The sequence below is a fragment of the Lactuca serriola genome, chromosome 4 (assembly GCF_051521515.1).
Source record: "Lactuca serriola cultivar US96UC23 chromosome 4, Lser_US96UC23_V15, whole genome shotgun sequence".
In the NCBI taxonomy this organism is placed as follows: domain Eukaryota; kingdom Viridiplantae; phylum Streptophyta; class Magnoliopsida; order Asterales; family Asteraceae; genus Lactuca; species Lactuca serriola.
Genome location: NC_136411.1, coordinates 79847572 through 79867267, shown reverse-complemented (window position 1 = coordinate 79867267; position 19696 = coordinate 79847572). Strand labels below are relative to the sequence as shown.

Below are 19696 nucleotides of genomic sequence, written 5' to 3'. Positions count from 1 at the left end.
TGTTGGTGTGGGGTTATGTTGAGATGCGATAGAGGGAAAAACAAAGAGCGAATATTCATATCAGTTTTATAAGTCTATCTAATTATGGTCATACTCCATCACCATCAATCTGACGTATAGCGTCATATCATTGTTTTCTCTCTTCATTTCAGTTTCATATCATTCTTCAACCACTTTATAGGGATGTGGTCCACTTCACATCACTACAAATTAAATAGTTTATATCTTTTATTCATTTATATCACTTATATAAACCCTTTTTTTATAAATTATATCTATATATATTGAGAGCAATATATGTGACCCTAATTAAGGGTTTCCACAATATCCAATGTAACATCCATAAAATTTCATAAAATTTAAATTTTTCAAAACAATTCTTTTTTATGGAAGTATTTACAAAACTCATTGTTTCCAAAACATTATTTAAAATAAGAATCGTTCTCAACATAGTTTTCAAAACTTTGTCATTATCAGAGTATCTCAGAAATCATAAGTCCAAAACGTGAGGATGTGTTCGGTCACGACTTCACCCTGACAAGATCCGCTAAAGTACCTGAAACCATAAACCAAAACTGTAAGCACACAGTTTAGTTAGTTCCCCCAAAGTATACACACAAACAAATAACATATACCAACAATAACATGCATACAGAGCCTTCAGCCTGTCTGGACCGCCTCATAGGGACTTCAGCCTGTCTGGACCGCTCACATAACCTTCAGCATGTCTGGACCGCCTCACCGGGCCTTCAGCTTGTCTAGACCATTCTTCGGGCCTTTGGCCTGACTGGTCCGCCTCACAGGCCTTCAGTTTATCCGAGCCGCCCTGGGTCTGTTGGCCTTCAGCACCAAGCAGGACCGCCTCAACCCAACCACACACACAAACCATGTCGACAAATACATAACAAATAATCATACATATAATATACCGATATACGTTATCGGGTTTGTTGACTGGCAGTACAAAGCAGTACAGTCTCAACCCACCCACACCACGACGCTATATACACAGATAAACATATAACCAGTTAACATCAAGAAGATCTTACAGATCACTAAACATACCATCATCCTATCTACCAGGACACAAATCTAACAAATCATAACAACATAAAAACATGCATAACAGGATATCAATCCAATGGGTCGGTATTGGTGCCTTCGAACTGCAAGTACATTGAGGAAAACTCACCTCGAATACTAAAGTTCATTGCAAGAATCCTTAGTTGCTGGCCCGACGACACCTCCGATCTGTCAGATAAAAATAACACCCTTTTAGCGATTGGGTTTCATTCTAAGGCCCACCATACATACTTGGGGTAAAATGACCATTTTACCCCTGACCCAACATGAACCAAAACTGAGACCCGATTCCATTAACCAAAAGTTCCAAAACCAAAAGATCCACAAAGGCCCACTAGTGGCCCAATTTTCCAGATTGAGCCCAACCTCATATGAGTCGTATCCTAAGCCGATAATTTCCTTTATTACAATTTATGTTCCCTTAAGTACCCCTTAGGACAACTTGGTCAAAGACAAAAGTCAAAAAGTCAAGGTCAACGGCCCGAGTTGCCCTAACTCGCCGTGTTTTTGCATTTAACTGCAAAGTCGGGAAAAAACGATCCAACTCGCTGAGTTTATCAATAAACTCGTCGAGTCCGCTCAAAACCCTAGTTCTTAATACAATAAGCACTTAATCCATAAGGACATGACCCCAAAACCCAGATCTGACTTCCTTGAGCTGGACAACCACGTAAAGTTGCCAACTTTACGTTCATGCATGTCTAAATGAAGCTCTTAAGCTTAAAATGGACTTAAGAATTGACTTAATGCATGCATGACACCAAAATCCTCATAAAGCTTGCAACTTTAAGCCAAATGAGGCCACAAAATAGCCAGATCTAAAATAACAACCCATGAAACACTCAAATCCTTGGACAATCCATCAAAGAATCCCACAATCAAGATAAAACCCCAAAAGAAGAGATCTAATCAATGAAGAAGAAAGGTATAAGCTTTATACATTTGATATCTATCCTGAACTCCAAAATCATACTTTTGATCTTCATCAGCGACACAAGCTCCTCCCTAAGGTGCTGTTTGTTTTATCGAATCGAAAATTTCTGAGCTCTGCGGACCATATCTGCAACCGTCTGCAATATAAAAGGCGGACCAAACGGTTGCAACCTTTAATAAAAATCATGTTTATTTTTAAACATCTATAGGTTGTTGCAATAAACTGAAACTTAATAAACTGATTTTACAAACTTAATATAGTTTTTCAACACCGAAATTTTAATAATTTTAGTTTTACAATATTGAAATAAAATTCATACAACCAAATCAGTATTACAATAATAATTTTATTTAAAATAATAATTTTATTCTTACAATAAAATTTTCAAAGGAACACTCTGCTCTGTACCAACCTTGCTTTCTCTAGGAAGCAAGAAATTAATCATGTAAAAGGCAATGGCTGTAACCCAACACTGTTTGCTCTCGTTAATCTCCTAGAGTGTAGTGATAGCCAAACAGGGCACCTATAATTCACATGTATTATCACACTGCTATTAACAAAAAATCTGAAGGCCAATTTGTGACAACATTATGCAAGTACAAAAAAAAATAAGAAGAAAAAGACTTAAAGCTAAAAAGGAAACAAGGAAATAAAATAGACACAAATTTGATATTGAAAATTTCTAACATATATATATATATATATATATATATATATATATATATATATATAATCAAGTAATAACTTAAAAAATGGTAGGAACCACGAGGACAATTTTTGGCCATAAGATTTAAAAAAAGAAAAAGAAATGGTCAGTATTTGATTTTATTTATCGTTAAAATCTCACGAGATAATACTGCGTTTACATAATTAATTGCGAGATTTTGATAATTTCCGGAAAATGTTAATTGTTTTGAGGGTACATGTGACAAAAGGAAAAAGATTAAAATAAAAAAAGAAAAAAGAAAAGGAAAATTCAACCATGTGGCCTCTCTAGGAGCTAACACATGCCCCCACCCGAGCATGACAAGAGTCTAGTCCTTATTGGTTGGTGAGTTTTTTTTCACCCGCTTACTTTTTCGGCCAAAAAAATCTGAAAAAACCAAAGTTTTTAAAATTTAATTCTATACAAAATGAGCACAATCATGAAAATTTGGAAAAAAAAAATATTTTTTATATTTATAAAAAACCCCAGGAAAAAAATTCTCAAAAAATTATAAAAATTTAAGGAATACTTCTACTCACTATTCTAATGACTTTGTAAAAAAAAATTAAAAATAAGGTGTTTTAGATACCAAACTTGATTTTAAAAGATTAAAGTTTTATTTTAAAAAATATTGAACATAATATAATCCAAATAGGGATGATTCAAACTATTTATGATTCAAAAATAATATGATTCAATATGTTTATGATCCTTAACTTTTTATGATCTAAAAATATTTTGATTCAAATATTTAATGATCCATAATTATTATATTTTTTATGATTCAAAATTAAATGATTCAAAAAATATAATGATCCAAATGTTGTATTGAAAAAAAAAAAACTTTATTTAATTCAATATATTATGATCCAAATTAATATTACCCAAAAATGTATGATACATAATATCGTTATGATTCAAAATACTATGATTCAAAATGATCCAAAAATAGTATGATTAAAAAGAAAGTATGAACGAAAAATATTATCATCCTTAATATTCTTTTTATTTAAAATTTTATAATTGTTAAAAATTAAAAACTCAAACCAGTATTTAGTTTAAAATATCAAAAAAAAAAAAAACAAAGAAAAAAAACCCTACTATCTTCAAGTATGTAATAAAAATATTAAAAAAAACGAAAAAAAGAACAAAAAAATAAGTTTTTGAAAAAAACGAAAATAATAAAAATAATCGATAAAAATTAAAAAAAAAGTGAAAAAAATTAAGAACGTTAAAACCGAGCATATATCTAATAAAAAAAAATAAAAATGAAAAATGAAAAAAAAACCAAAATAAATGAAAAACAAAAGCAAAACTCATTTAGATGACGTTCTATGGACATTCATCGCACATGATTATTCCCTCGAGTTTGTATTACATTTCATGCACGTGCGCCGTGTACGAACGCTTCACGACCAAGTAAATGACTTTGACTTTTGTACCCTTTACAAAATGATTGGTGGAGAATAGTTCTCGAAGTTTCTACCAATTTTTTGGTCCCACCGTATCCGAACCCTATATATATATATATATATATATATATATATATATATATATATATATATATATATATATATATTAGTCGAATGCCCGCGCATTGCGCAGAAACATTAATATAGTTGAAGTCTTTAGAAATCTATGTTTCTTTTAAATATGACAATAACTTTGTTGTTAAATTTGATATAATAATTTGTATACTAAATTGATATAACATATTGATTATTTTGAATTATATGATAATATATACATCTATTATAACTACATAATCTCAATCATTTGAATGATTTCTACCCATGAGTTACAAATGAATAAAATTAAATATAATATATGGGCTAATGTTATTTATAGTTATTTTTATTGATAATTAACTTTTTAAAAATTAATTTTCTTAATGTTTTAATTTCTATTATTATATTTATTTAAAACATCAAACATTGTTTTTTTTATCTTAAATGTAATAATATAATCATTTATATAGTATTATTTTTAACTATTGTTATTGTAAGTTATTTTATGCTACTTATTTGAAAACTTTTAACCATTATAAAAATATCTTTATGAAATATTTTAGTTAAATTGAGATTACAATTTAGTTTTTGCATTTATCACTACAATTTATCACTTTTAACTATTTACAAAATATTCTTTGGTTTTTTAAGTGGAACTGAAATTTATATTTAAGTTGATACTGTAAAGTTTTATTTAAATTAATAATTTAAGTATTTTGTCCAAGTTGTTCAAAAGTTATAGCTTTAAACTGATAATGGTTTGCATACAACAACATTTTAAATCTAATAAGTTAAGTATAATATATTAAAAGTTAAAAACATAACTTTATAAGTAGAAATAAATATATTATTTTAAAATTGAAATCTAGTTTATTTATGATTACACTTTAGGTTTGATATTTATTTAAGTTTATTAATCAACTTATAATCATTATTAGAAAGACACTACAATTTATCACTTTTAACTATTTACAAAATATTTTTTGGGTTGTTTAAGTTAAACTAAAATTTATATTTAAGTTGACCTTGTAATGTTATATTTAAATTAATAATTTAAGTATTTTATACAAATTGTTTCAAAATTGTATCTTTAAAATGATAATGGTTTACATTAAATACTATACTAAAACTAATAAATTAAGCATAATATGTTATAAGTTAGAAAAACATAACTTTATAAGTAGAACTGTAGAAATAAAGATATTATTTTAATATTGAAATATAGTTAATATATGATTACACTTTAGGTTTGATATTTATTGAACCTTATTAACCAACTTATAATTAATATTAGAAAGAAATTGAAAAGTCACGGGAGTTTCAAATGAATGTGGTGAAAAGAAAAATGTATGAGAGTTTCAAATGAATGCGGTGAAAAGAAAAATGTTTCCTTTATAATACTTTAAGTATTTTATATAAATTGTTCCAAAATTGTATCTTTAAAATGATAATGTTTTACATCCAATACTATATTAAAACTAATAAATTAAATATAATATATTAAAAGCTTAAAAAACATAACTTTATAAGTAGAAGTAAAGATATTATTTTAATAGTGAAATTTAATTTATATATGATTACACTTTTGGTTTGATATTTATTTAACCTTATTAACCGACTTATAATTATTATTAGAAAGAAATTGAATAGTCACAGGAGTTTCAAATGAATGTGGTGAAAGGAAAAATGTTTCATTTATAATATATATATATATATATATATATATATATATATATATATAATATAAACGCCTCTCCTCTTAGAATCTAAGGAAAGTGGAGCGAGGAGGATTTTTCGTTGATTTATGAGGATTTTTGTGGATTTTTGGTTGATTTTGAAAAAAAAAAAAATTAAGATAGCTTTTGGTTTTCCATCCACTAAGTCAATATATAATAAAATAATAATGAATTTTATACGGATTGCAAACATGGTTTTTTTTTGTAGTTGCTAAATAAACAACCCATATACACCCTATTTTAAAAGTCAAACTATTTTTTCTTAAAAAACACCCTATTTAATAGCTGTATTGGTACATGAAAAGCTCAAACATAAAAAGTTGTGTCTCACGTCTTGTAAATTGTATTTACGTCATGTAAATTGTATTTATAATAAAGAGATTACATTAATATCAATTTACCTAATAACAACTTATGTTTTATTATAAAAAAGATAGGTTAACATTAATCTAACCATCTAATACAATTTAGGTAAAAATTTTAATTTTGTTTATTATTTCAGGATTTAAAATATTATTTTGGTTGTTAAAGTCCAACCACCGTCATCATCGCCGACGACTAGCAGCACCGCCGCCGGAAAAATGTAAAACATCGAAAAAGAGAGAGAGAGAGAGAGAGAGAGATGGAGAAACAGAGACAGATCGATGGAGAAACAACACCGCTGCCGTGAACGAGTTATTGTAATCATGACCGACGTCAAGCATCACTGCCGCCGGAGGCATCGTCTCGATCTCCGGTGCCGGAAAAGAGAAAACGTGGAAAGAGACAGATCGACGGAGAAACAGATAGGGAGAGGTTCATGGTGGTGACGATGCTCTGGTTGCATGGACTCTTCGTCGGAGGTCTGATGTCGGTGATTCTCCGGTGGCATCGAGTCGTCGGCGGCTGCTATGCTCCGGCAGATGGGGGACAGCGGGGACGACTGTTGCTCTTTCACAGCACTTAAAATATGTGGTTTTAGGGTTTTGTATTTTAATTGTAAAATGGGCTAAATGGGCTGAGCATCGGATAATTGGCCTAAAACATTCTAAGTGGGCTAACCTTTAAGTGGTTTGACCATTTAAAATATGATAAAACATTTTTTTAAAATAAATCAGTTTTTTTTTATTTTTTAAATATCAGCTTTTTTAAAAAAAATATCCGTTTTTTAAACTAAATGGATTGTTGCTTTTTGTTTTTTTAAAATAAATTAGTTATTTAGACAAGTAGACATTAGACATTGCCGTTGATTTTGATTTTTAAAAGTTAATCAACTTTTAAAAACATATATGTTTATTTTTAATTAGTTATTTTATATTATTTTAGTTTTTTAACAAATTTTTTTGTTAAGTTCATAGCTTTATTGAAAAGATGACGAATTTTTACGGGGAAAACTCAAATGAAGGCAACGAGTTCTTTATGGGGATGTCACCATTTTTTACCGAACGGGTATAATACTTATCATGATATTAATTTTTTAAATCATTGTAAAGTTCACTAGTTATTAACATATATTATTTGAATTTTAGGTGTTCGATTCTCTAAATGAGTTGATGGGATGGGTACAAAACAAAGCATTTTCTCTTGGTTATGTTATCGTTAGAAGAAGATCAAAGAAAAATGAAAATGGTGTGGTGTCTTATGTCACACTTATTTGTGATCGTGGTGGTGAATACAAAATTAAAGCAACAAGTAAAAATCCCGGCACCAAAAAAATCAATTGTCCATTTAAATTGATTGGTTCGTATATAAAACAATTTGATGGTTGGACATTAAGGGTGAAATGTGATCAACATAACCATCCACCTGCACAACATATGGAAGGACATGCTTATGTTAGGCGGTTGAAAGAAAACGAAAAAAAGTTGGTGGCTGACTTGACAAGTCAGAATATTGAACCACGCAACATACTCTCGATACTAAAAGAGCATGATGAGAATAATGTTTCTATACTCAAAACCATATACAATGCACAGTACAAGCTTCGCTCGTCCCAAAATGATGGAAAAACTCCGATGCAAGTATAATATTTCAACAAGTATATTTTACATATAACTTATATACCGAATTTTTATTAATTAACAATATCTGTTTGTCTTGGGTATGGCGAGAATGATTGGCTCAATGTTCGACGTCAACTACTAGACGAGTTATTGACTTCGTACGATGCATATGCTAGAGTTTTCACTGATGGAATCGGTGAACTATATACTTCGTTGAATTTCTTACAATCGCCGGCACCTAAAAGATACTGGTTACTTATGTCTGAAACAGGTATCCTTATTGCCAACAGATTTGGTGTAGTCCTTACTTTTTTAACCAACAGATCTGGCTCTCTCACTTTCTTTCCTCTTTGGAAAGGCCCAGAAGAATTTTTGTACCATCGTGTTATTACGATTTCACTTGTATATGGTAATCATTATGTAATGGTACAATTAGGAGGAGATAGCCTGTTGCCTACCATTTCAGCTTTTTAGATCCGCCACAGAGCCCTATGTGCAGCTGGATGGGAAACTATGTTCATGTCACGTCTAGAACTCTATAGACAGCTGAAACCTTACAATCCCGAAACACCTTTTATAACTATAGAGGATTGTTAGAGGGTATTAATTTTCTCTTGAATTATACATTTATGTATTCATGAAGGATTGCTAATGCTATTGTTTTTTGCATCATATTTTTGTTTTTATGTATTCATTTATATTTAATTATTAAATAATATACAAATATATATACGTTATTAATCTATATTAATTAAAAATAAATAATTAATCATTTATAATTAAAAATAAATAATTAATCATTTATATATATATATATATATATACTATATATATATATATATTTTTAATTACTCCAAAAAAAATATTAATATTCAAGCATACAATAAAAAAGAAAATAAATAAAAAGTAAAGAAATTAAAGAAAAACAAAATGTTGGGTATACAAACTTCAATGTAAAAAAGCATTGTTGACTTTTTTTTTTATTAGGGTGTTTTTTTAGTATATGTTATGTTTCTAGTAAATGGGGTGTTTATTTAGCCGTTCCCTTTTTTTTACCTTCTCCACCGTCTTATTCTTCACGATTAAGCTGTTTCCATAGCTTCTTATAGGTTTCATGAGTCATACTTAGGCTTTCCACTGTTTTCATCTTGCCTTAGGACACCTATATCCCACTACTCTTCATTCCAGAGTTGGACAACATTCTTCTCTTCTGGCTTCCACTTTCTCGTTTTTCTCGGTACGTCTCCCAGATACCACCATTTCCTCTTCTTTTTCTCTCATCTCTTTCTTACCGATGACTTCACCATCTCCATCACATTAACCCTACATTCTGATTGCATCACCACTCTCTGTCTTGATTCCACGACCTTTCTATATGTTTCTGGTTTGAGTTCTGATTGCACTTCTCCAATTTCGTGTCCGCAACACCTCTCTCTCTCTCTATCTCTCAATTGGTGAAGGGTATTTAGGGTTTAAAAATAATGTCTTTGAGTTTGGGTCTGTGATACAAAGATGGCGGTGTCTCCTTCAACCATCCACCGCCATGGGTGTCACCATGAGAAAAAGATGATGTCACCGCCTTTTATCTTCTTCAAGAAGCGGGTCTGGAAACATATTTTCTAATGTCCATCAAGATTAATTTCTTATTTAACTGCTTAGACATACAATCGTTTGATTGGTGCAACATAACTTATGTTCTTGCCTACGATGTCGTACTGCCCACCATGGCTTATAAGTGGGGATAGTGGAGGCTTCACAATTTAGTAAGTATTATTTTGTGATTTTTGTACAATTTTGATTGAATTTTAGTTGAATTTTTCTTCTGGGTGTGTATTTTACTTTGGCTTTTCTTCGCACTTGAAAAAGACCGTGACGTCTTCCGTGAAGTTTAATCTCTGCTTCACCGCCTTTTCCACCAATACATCTCTTCCACGGAGCTTAACATGTGGCTGCTGCAGACGCTTAGGAAAGCATGTCCTCCACCACCACCGATGCTCCAGTTACCAAGAAACTGTTGACGTTTACCGTTAGGCTTCTTCCCCAAGATACCACCGTCTATACCCTCTCAATTCTCTCTCCTTTGCTCCTCGTTATCTCTCAAAAACCACTGCCTCGAAATCATCTTCTTCCTCTGGTATGAATAAATTCTCATATGATTAACATTTTTTCATTCTTCTCAGAAGAAGACAATAAGGAAGATTGTGCGTAATCAATCACCTACTGGTGCTCGATTCCACCTCCACCTTCCCGTTGCCTGTTACTTCGCTCTCCTTCATAACGATTTTGTCTCTCCTCTTTCTTTTCCACTACGCATCACTCTCCTCTTTTCACTTTTCATTTTCTTTATCCTTATCTCTTATTCTTTTAGGGGTCATCTGATTGTACAAAACCTAGGTGGGGATGTTACGGTTTTGACAATGGCCTCAAATTTGAAACGTCAGAAAAGATAAGTGCCAGATTGTTTGGACATGTTGTTTAATCATAAGGTGGTTCTACAAGATCTTTTGGTGATGTTTCTTTTCATTCGATCCTTGCTTAACGCCTTGGTGTTTGCTTAATTAGGGTTTTTTTTAATAATGCACAGTTGATTAAAAACTAATAGTTTTTGTTTTACATCTGCAGGTTTTGTTTCTTGCAATTTTTCGTATTGACTTCTACTCCACCTTCATAACCGGTACTGAACTGTAGATGTTGATTTCCATCATTTCAGTCTCAGGCAGTGTCATGTAAGTTGTACTCTCACTGCTCCAAATTTTGTTATTGTAAAACATAAATCAAGTCTTTTGGATCCAGATTAAAGGTTTTATCCTTTAATAAACTCATATTTTATGCAATACGACCATAAATTCCTTGTAATCTTGGCCATTTTTTTTTACCAGAAGTCCATTGAGATGTCACAAAACAATAAATTAGTTATATTTTTGGATAGGTTTTAATTTTTGTTCAATTTTGTAGGCGAAGTTCATTTACTCAAAGAATTTTTATTTGTATGTCACAGGTGGGTGTGAAGGCTAATGTTACTGATGGTACATTTCTCTTTGTTGCCATAAACGATTCTGTTTTTCATGTTTGTCTTCTTGGATATTAAAGTTTATTTATTTATTAAGAATTAATTGAACCATATATAAGTATTGTGTATTGTAATTTGCAGAATGCCATGTTTCTTAAATACTAAAAAGCCACCAGAGGTGGAGGAAGTTGTTGAGTTCGAAGTTGTTGAGTTCATAATTATGGAGGTTAGTAAAAGAAAATAGTGATGCTCATGTCATCTACACCTGTAGCTGTCGAATTTGTGCAAATATGGGTGCAACATTACCAAATGTAATAAACATTTTATTTTTCAAAATTTACTCGAAACCTTCTTTTCAATTTTTAATTTATGAAAAAAATATTGATTTTTTTTCTTATATAGGTAGTTAGGTACAATAGATGTTTGCACCAGAACATTTTATTTTCATCTGATCATCGAAGTTTGAGGAATGGATGAAACTGAGTTATGCTTCTACTAACATTGTGTTATGACGTGATCATTTTCTTTTACTAAAATATGCCATAATTTCCTCGAGTTAAATCACAAATATATGGAGAAAGAGACACTGCTATTTCCTAAAATTTGCCTTTTTTGTTATTTTTCCTCTTAATCACTTGACTACATCTGTAATTTAATTGAGTTATTTTCCTTGCTGGCTTCCACAGCAAAATAAGGGTGGGTTCTTCAATAAATCTTCATCTTTGTTCTGGTACTGTATTTATTTTTAGGAATATTTTGACTACTTTTGTCTGAAGAGGATTTGAAATATGCCGAAGTTATATGCAATCAGGTTGCTTTGGATAGCATAATTTGATAATGAAACTAAGTTTACAAGGATTATTTGCAGGGGCATGGAAGAATTAATGGTGATAACTTATTGAAATTGAGAAAATCCCCAAAGAAGAAGTGGTTAGATAGTTTCCTGGATAAACCAATATGGAATCCAACAAGGTATCTCAAATTTTCTTTCATACTATTATTACCTACTTTGTAATCAGCTTAATGACATCTCTACGCCTCGGTAGTCTAGTCAATTAAGTGAGATGAAGGGGGCTTACATGTATCCCCAGCTCCATCTATGGTCGACTTGCCAAGAGGGTGGAACCGAAAAGGATGGAAATTTTTTACAGATCAACGCCTTAAGCAAGAGAAGTCTGGAAACTTGTGCATTTGTAGGCGCCTCAGGACTGAAAAATCTGTTTCAATGGAAAAGTGAAGGGGTATCTGTCTGTTTGGGTTAAAGAGGATTATTTTTTGCTTGATTGTTCATTTTGGAACTGAAAATGTCGATTTAAGAGTATCCACAGAACTAATCAGCTCAACGTAATTAAATATTCCCTTGAGATATTTTTTTATTCGTTATTGATTTATAAACCCGAGATTAAAAAAGTGCATTATGTACAATTCAATTAAGAGAATATTTTCAAAAAGATGTCATCCGTAGGACATTTGCTTTCTTTTTGATCATCTATTATGTAATTTAGGCCCATGATTAATATTAGTGAAATATATATTAGTTGTAATTTTATTGTGACCTAAAAATATGGAACAAGGTGGACACGGACTGGTCTCTTACATGAGCATACTCCTTTTGATATTACTCTTGATGGAAGCATGAAAATGAAGGATGGTACATTGAAGAAAGATAAAAAAGTTCAAGAAGGTTGGACAGCTTAAAAGTAGCGTCAATGATAAATCTTGTTCATTGGTTTTGACTAGATACGAGATGTTTCGACTATAAGTAATCATCGATCAATAGGTCGTCGGATCCATGCATGCATACTCTTCACCATCTGATTACATAACAAATGACGATAATGGGTCTTGTTTAACAAGACCTTTCAGATTTCCCTAGTCTCCTAATATAATAAATAAGTACATTTTTGCCACGTGGCATTCTCCAAGACCCTCACAGCTTATTTTCCCGCTCAAGATTTCAAAGTGAATTCCCGAAATTGTCCTTCAGCTGTTATAAACCCGTTGCGGCCCATCTTCTTCCCTTCATCTGATTTTCATGTTATCTAATCATTTGAATTTGAATTCGAAGAGAACAATCCCAATAATTCAGGAACCAAAATAAAACTCCTATAAACCCTCTTAGTTGTAGAATCAGTTATGATACTCCCGTATACCTTAAACCTTAAACCTTGGCCCTCTTTATAGGGCTCCTCATTTCCAACTTCAGTATGAGAAATCAAGTATTATCACCAAGATATTTGTGCTAATTAACAAGATCGGAAGGTGCAGTGAACGTAAGCGCTTCCAAAATTAACGCTAACGCTCAATATATGTATTTATATGATGTAACGTCCGCATCCATCGTTTTTAGTGATTGTTTGGTGCTACAATTGACAGTTTTTGAAGCTTGGCGATCTATAAGTGCTGAGGTATTTTATTCAAAAGTGATGAGTTTATTCTTTAACCCTACTCATTGATGATAGGTTAATTTCATGTTTTGGTTCGATTAATTGGAATTTTCATGTATCTTTTTTCCTTTTCACCCCTTTTAATTGAATGTTTATGGTTCTGTCTATGTTCGATTTTTCAATTGAGGGTGAAATACCAATCGCCAATGTCCAACCACGGTAACCGATAAGGGAATTGTGTATAAGAAGGAGCAAATGGATTCAGAAGATCTGGTTCATCAGATTCTCATCACCAACATCACCAACATCGGTACACCAGAGCTAATTATATGCACACTAAGTGTTTGGTGAAATGCGTGATTTTTTTAATATGCTTTTGCTTGATTTCACAAAACTATTAATGTGGCAAATATGTTAGTCAAATTCTAGATACAAATCCACAACAATTTTTCCATCTGCAACAACAAAGGTTGATAGAATTGATTATAAATTAAAAGGGTGAAGAAGTGCTGGAATTTACATGGGAGGAGCTCTCTCCAAGGGGAGAGGAAAATGTAACTTTTGATCTTCTTATACTAATATTTAATATGCCCAAAATACACTTCATCTGATAAACTTCCACAATACAACAAACCTTTCTAGAGAAGTTGGAGAGAACAGTTGCCCTACTGGCATTTTAAGACGTGAAGAACGGTAATTTTGGAGATCTTTTAGACATATATCAACGTCTAAAAACCACAAGTGATGTCAATTTTGCTATCCTTATAAATCAAAGCCATGAAAAAAGTTAGTTTTTTTATCTAGATATGCATAAATAGTTTCTCAATATATCCATTTTTATTATATTTTTGTATTTTTCTGGCTTGATGTGGTTGGGTTTTTCTGTGTATGTGCCTATCATATGTTTTGTTTAGATATCTATCAGACCCACCATTTTTTCTATTAGTGTAAATTGGTTTTGGCCATAAATTGATTTTTTTTAACATTTCACATTTTAATTTCCAATTTTTCGTTAATTTTCTTTTGTTGATGCTAACTAATAGATGTGAAAACTTGCAGCCTACTGGGAGACTTTGGGTTCATCCTCTTGGTGTATGATGATGGTCGTTTATTGTATGCGAGTATGTATGTGACTGTATGTGTGAGTAAGTATATGACTGTTTGTGTGTATTTCATGATAAAATCCCATTAATAGCAACATATTTTGTTTGTTTGTAATAAATAGCAATCCATTTTGAACTAGACCGTAAAATATTTTTTATAGCATCCTACTTTCTATAAAAATGTCATTTATAGCATTCTGAACATGGACTTTTCTGTATTTCTTTTAAAAGGGACATGTTTTACATATTTTTTTAACAATGACCATTTTTTAAACATGCACCATTTAGGAATTTATTTTTAAAGGAATAATTTTTGTATGTGTTAGCATTCATGTCGTTTAGTGAATGTGTGTATGTAGGTGATTGAATATATAAGTAAGTATATATGTGTGTGTTGTTGTGTGCATGAATCTATTGATATCCTTCAAATGTTTGGTTACAAATTCTCTGGGATATGAGTTCTTTTAATATTTTGAATATTGATCCTTAAAGTATGTGGATGTTGTATTATGGAAAGTAGGGAATTGATTTTCATTAACTGCTTGATAAACATATTCTTGATAAATTATGCATTTATGTTTAATTAAGGAACGTTCATTCAATATATTATATTTAATAAAGTTATTAAAAAAATCTATAATATTATCAAGTTATACCATATTTAATTTAATAAAAATAATACATCCCAGTAAATAAAGAAAATAAATAACTATGAAGGGTTATCAATCACATTTTTTAGTAATCAATATTATCATAATTATGTAAATTCAATATTTTGTTTGCAATTATACTAAAATATTGGTTGTTGTTGAATACTCAAATTATCCCTGAATTGATACATATTATTTTTTCTGAGAAATGTTGATTAATTTTATCTATTTTCAATATTTACTAATTATATATAAGAATCACTATCCTTCGATTCATTTTAATACAATGATTTTATTTATTATACATGTTTTTTAAAAATCTTGCAATTTGAGATTAATGATTATGCTTTTGAGATTTAAATATGGTTTTACTTTGTAAGCTGTGTAATACACTACACTAATATATATATATATATATATATATATATATATATATATATATATATATATATATATATATATATATATATAGAGCATTGTATAAACTTATGCATTTATAAAATATTCAAAACATAGTACAAACTTATAATTTTATAGAATATCTAAACATATTACGTTTTTTTATCAACCATGGTTTCCACTCTCTAAAAATTACACATGACTTTTTCTATGGTTTTACATTTAAATTAAAATTCTTCTAAATCTGTTAAATTAGCATTATTTATTACCATTTTGAAATTTGAAATTCAAAACAATTGGTAATCAATAATTATAATTTTATTTGAATCAACAATTATAACTTTATATAAATAAAAAAACATAAATATCTTAATAAATAATTTATTGAAATTAATCTATTAATAATTATGAGTTTTTACTATAAAAATTTATTTATTTTTGTGACCATGGTTTCTGCGGACTATAATCTAAATATCTTAATTAATAATTTATTAAAAATAATTAATTAATAATTATGACTTTTTACTATAAAATTTATTTATTTTGTAACCGTGGTTTCCACGGGTTATAACCTAGTATATATATATATATATATATATATATATATATATATATATATATATATATATATATATATATAAATAAACCATATCCCTTAAGAAAATAGATAAGTGGGATGACGTGAAGGGCTTGTGAATAAGCAAGTATTTTTGTGGGTTTTTGTAGAATTTTAGCTGAATTTCGTTGATTTTTGCTTCTTTTTTGTTGGATCGGGTATATGCTGGAGGGTCGGGTCGGATCTATAAAGGTATCTATCGGTGTTATCCTGAGTCATTACCTAAGAGATATGGAGTTGTGACACCTGTATTCCATTATCTTCCTGTATTCCATTATCTTGGTTTCCCCATTACGTTTCCAAATTCCAATACGACCACTTTCTCTCTACTTGTAACCATCGACTATCCATATTTGCTTTTCATTTTTCTCGCTTGACGCTGATACTTGTTCTTCGGCTCTACGCTAAATCGGCAGCTCCGGCAACAGTAAAATCGACGTATCCGTACGATTTTATTTGATTCCCATCGCCCCAGTAAAATGCTGCACAGCCCTTCTTCTACGATGGCGCCAATGACCAGATATGTCTAAGTTATTGTTGACGACGGTATGAATTTTCTTCTTTTCTATATATCTTCTCCTATTTTCTATACTGCCTTTATCGCATGGCTAGCCTCTTTTCTCAGTCTATGCCGTCACACACCACCATCAATCTCACTTTTTCCTCCTTTTCTAGGGTTTCAGGTAGTCTTTTTGAGCCCTAGAGCTAAAGGGATTTGCGAATTTTGAGTCCTTGAAGCTAAAATTTTCTACCGAAGGTAAGAGTATTGATCATTAGAGCTTCTTCGGGAATCAACAAGGTTCGTAATTCATCAATTTTATTTCGTATTTAACTTAAAAGTCTTCTGAATTTCTGTGTTTCTCCTTTCTCAATTTTATCATTTTGGTGATGAAGAACAATGGATGAATTTCCTTCATGATTAGTCAGCCCTTATTATTTCAGTAGATGTTTTTCTTCTTTTTTTTATCGCTATGATGTGAAGCATTTTGGTTGATGAATTCATATGTAAATTTTTTATTGAAAAAGACTTTGATGATGTTCATAACATCTTCGATTGCCTCATAGAATTTTCTTTCATTTGAATCTACTTATTTGTTGTAATCTGATTTGTAAAGAGGAAATCCACATCTTTGTCCTGGAGAACTGCCTGCTCTGAAACTATTTATCTCAATGGCCTTCAGCAAGATCTCCATATACTAGGTCCATATGATGATTCAGTTTCTAACAAGATCAGATATGATGGAATTTTCTATGGTGGCAAATAAATGAGGTACCAACCCTGCCCCCGATTCTATACTATAGTTTTTTAGGCTTTTTCTAGAATATTATATATATATATATATATATATATATATATATATATATATATATATATATATATATATATATATATATATATATATATATATATATATATATTGGAATCTCATTAATCATGTTTATGAAAGTAATGCTTATTTTAGAGGCTTTGCTTCTGAAGGGTAATTATAGTACCTTCATATTTTCAGATTGTGGACGTATCATCCACCTAAATGTAAGGGTTGAACATGTTCTATATAAGAATGTCATAACAAAAGTTATTTTTGACAAAAACAATGCAAAGATGCAAACATTTGTCAATAATATTGAAGCCATCCATAGTGACTTTGGAACCATGTTCATTTTTGATTTGCTTCTGGAAGAAATTAAGAATGAACTTCTATGGAAATATTACTACATGTGTAAAGCCATATTTGAGTCTTTATAATGTAACAAGCACAATTTCATGTCCATATGAGTTTGTTAAAAGGTGTGGCATGATATGAAAATCATTCAGGCTGTGGCCATGTATAGAAGTGGTCACCAAAATGGTACCTCTATGATCACAAGAGGAATTTCATACGTTTTAAATGAAGCAGTTACCAATTTTTTTTACAGCTAAAAGATAAGAAAAATAACAACACATACCCTTCCAACATTCTCCACCAATTTTTTTTTTATAGCTAAAAGATAAGAAAAATAACAGCACATACCCTTCCAACATTCTCCATATCCTTCCATTCGGTTAGTTGTTGGGAAATCTTGGCAAAGTAATGTCTAAAAAGTTTCTTACAAGTTATAACGAATATCAACTAGATTACTAAAGGAAAGTGGTGTCAAGATACTTGAACTTAAGGTTAAGCAAATCACTAACAAGTGTGGTATGTTTCTCCATTTTAATCAATCTTTTTTATTTTATTGAGGTTTCCATTGATTATTTAATGCATTCAACGATGTACCACATTTGGGTTTACTAAATTTACAACTTTCTTATTTTTCGTGATAGGTTGTTACAAATTTTTGATCTTTTTGCCATGGATAGATGGATTTGGCAAGCCTCTAAAAAGAACATACCAGGTTTAAGAACTTTCCATATTATCATTTTATATTTCTTCCTTGAATTCTAGATCTATTTTTTTTAGAAAATTTCTAATCGGATATTTCGTTCTTCACATACAAAATGTTCATCGGGGATAAAAAAATTAAATGTTTGGAGTGTTTTTTAAAGCATGAGTGGGGGGTATTCATTATTTATTATCCATGTCTACTACTCCACTATATATATATATATATATATATATATATATATATATATATATATATATATATATATATATTCATTTTATTCGTATAATTAAAATCTCCAGTGAATAACATCACAACTGTACTCTTTGTGGGTGGAGGGTTTCTCTTAATTGCAGGAGAATATCATATTTGGGCTTAAAGGGCGGAAGGTAAATAATAAAATTATGTAGATTCTTTTGATTATAAAATTAAATTTGAGTATTTTGGGTTGTAGTAATGTTTCAGCACCTGTATTGTGTCACTAGATTAGGGAGATTGCTATCGGGGTCGATTTGGTCATTAAATTGCTAAGGATTTGGATGCAAAACTTGGAGGATAAAAATGTGAATGTAAATTATCGTCATTGCCACTTTATTTATTTTTCCAAAAGTTCGTCTTTTCATTTTAACTAAATGCTATGTTTTATGTTTTATGTTTGATTGTATCATTGGTTCATATAGTACAAAAATAATATTAGATATTGTCTGAAGAATAACCTTTTATAAATGTTAAAAGGTTTAGTTTTGATAGTCTTCCCTTTTTATAGTAATGTAGTCTTTGTTTTTCAATTTTGATATAAACCTGCCTAACCTTTAATGTTATTTTGGACCATCAGCCAATACCAAAAACTTAACCGACTTTAATTATTTACCAAAGCCATTTCTAACGAATGACAGTGCGTATTTGGACTAACCGTGGGTCGTGCTTAGCACGGCCTTTAAAAGTACCTAGTATATATATATAAACCCTTGGTTTTCTCCTAAATGGACACGTCACCTGATTTTTTAACTGGGTCGGATCTCTAGGTGTTAGTAATAATGGGCTTTTTAGGCCGTTGGCATTTTCCTTTTGGTCTTGGGCTATATATACTGGCAGCCCATTTGCTTTTCATTTTTAAATATCCAAGTTTTGGGACACGCCTATACCACCACTGATAAAGTTTTCTGGCGATCATACTACACACAAAGCATCCTCTTCTCTTTTCCGGTGACGCCCATC

General features: G+C 30.6%; 2 long non-coding RNA genes across 11 annotated transcripts; both read left to right on the top strand.

Annotated features, from left to right (window-relative positions):
• Window positions 1-9031: 9031 nt before the first annotated feature.
• Window positions 9032-12438, top strand: LOC145101970 (uncharacterized). 7 transcript variants are annotated; one of them, XR_013705957.1, is made up of 8 exons: window positions 9039-9712; window positions 9816-10083; window positions 10318-10435; window positions 10572-10675; window positions 10948-10975; window positions 11101-11185; window positions 11828-11931; window positions 12011-12335. It is a non-coding gene; the product is annotated as an uncharacterized LOC145101970 (long non-coding RNA). The 7 variants fall into 7 exon arrangements; XR_013705956.1 differs by having other exon boundaries at window positions 9035-9712; window positions 9816-10435; XR_013705955.1 differs by having other exon boundaries at window positions 9035-9712; window positions 9816-10456.
• A 3919-nt stretch (window positions 12439-16357) lies between these two features.
• LOC145101969 (uncharacterized) lies at window positions 16358-19111 on the top strand. Of its 4 annotated transcripts, XR_013705950.1 has the most exons (7): window positions 16358-16660; window positions 16790-16913; window positions 17230-17384; window positions 18230-18294; window positions 18420-18490; window positions 18781-18867; window positions 18964-19111. It is a non-coding gene; the product is annotated as an uncharacterized LOC145101969 (long non-coding RNA). The 4 variants fall into 4 exon arrangements; XR_013705951.1 differs by lacking the exon at window positions 18230-18294 and having other exon boundaries at window positions 16364-16660; window positions 16790-16871; XR_013705952.1 differs by lacking the exon at window positions 18230-18294 and having other exon boundaries at window positions 16365-16660; window positions 16798-16913.
• The last annotated feature ends 585 nt before the right edge of the window (window positions 19112-19696 follow it).